Here is a 1237-nt window from a genome sequence, read left to right as displayed (position 1 = left end):
CGAGGACCATTCGCAACCGTCTCCATGAAGCTGGGCTACGGTCCCGCACACCGTTAGGCCGTCTTCCGCTCACGCCCCAACATCGTGCAGCCCGCCTCCAGCGGTGTCGCGACAGGCGTGAATGGAGGGACGAATGGAGACGTGTCGTCTTCAGCGATGAGAGTCGCTTCTGCCTTGGTGCCAATGATGGTCGTATGCGTGTTTGGCGCCGTGCAGGTGAGCGCCAAAATCAGGACTGCATACGACCGAGACACACAGGGCCAACACCCGGCATCATGGTGTGGGGAGCCATCTCCTACACTGGCCGTACACCACTGGTGATCGTCGAGGGGACACTGAATAGTGCACGGTACATCCAAACCGTCATCGAACCCATCGTTCTACCATTCCTAGACCGGCAAGGGAACTTGCTGTTCCAACAGGACAATGCACGTCCGCATGTATCCCGTGCCACCCAACGTGCTCTAAAAGGTGTAAGTCAACTACCCTGGCCAGCAAGATCTCTGGATCTGTCCCCCATTGAGCATGTTTGGGACTGGATGAAGCGTCGTCTCACACGGTCTGCACGTCCAGCACGAACGCTGGTCCAACTGAGGCGCCAGGTGGAAATGGCATGGCAAGCCGTTCCACAGGACTACATCCAGCATCTCTACGATCGTCTCCATGGGAGAATAGCAGCCTGCATTGCTGCGAAAGGTGGATATACACTGTACTAGTGCCGACATTGTGCATGCTCTGTTGCCTGTGTCTATGTGCCTGAGGTTCTGTCAGTGTGATCATGTCATGTATCTGACCCCAGGAATGTGTCAATAAAGTTTCCCCTTCCTGGGACAATGAATTCACGGTGTTCTTATTTCAATTTCCAGGAGTGTACAAAGTTTCAAAATGGGTCCATCATTTAGAATAACACTGTATAATTACTTATGCAGATGATACAACTCTGCTATTCAAGGAAAATAACATAGACAATCTGGAAATAAAAGCCCGTCTTGGAAATAAGTAATGTTATCCAAAGCTTTGCTGAAATAACTCTGCATAACACTTTGTTTAAATTTCAGACTAAGAAACTAACACATTGAAGATATCAACATTAGTATGGATGAGTGATTAACAGAAAATTCCAAATACACAAAATTCCTTGGGATCATAACCAATGAAAATTTCAACTGGGACAAGCAAATAGTAATACATAAGAGGAAAGCTCAACTCAAACCTGTAAGTTCACCACACACAGCTT

The sequence above is a fragment of the Schistocerca cancellata genome, chromosome 6 (assembly GCF_023864275.1).
Source record: "Schistocerca cancellata isolate TAMUIC-IGC-003103 chromosome 6, iqSchCanc2.1, whole genome shotgun sequence".
NCBI classification, from domain to species: Eukaryota; Metazoa; Arthropoda; class Insecta; order Orthoptera; family Acrididae; genus Schistocerca; species Schistocerca cancellata.
Note: the sequence above shows the minus strand (reverse complement) of the source record.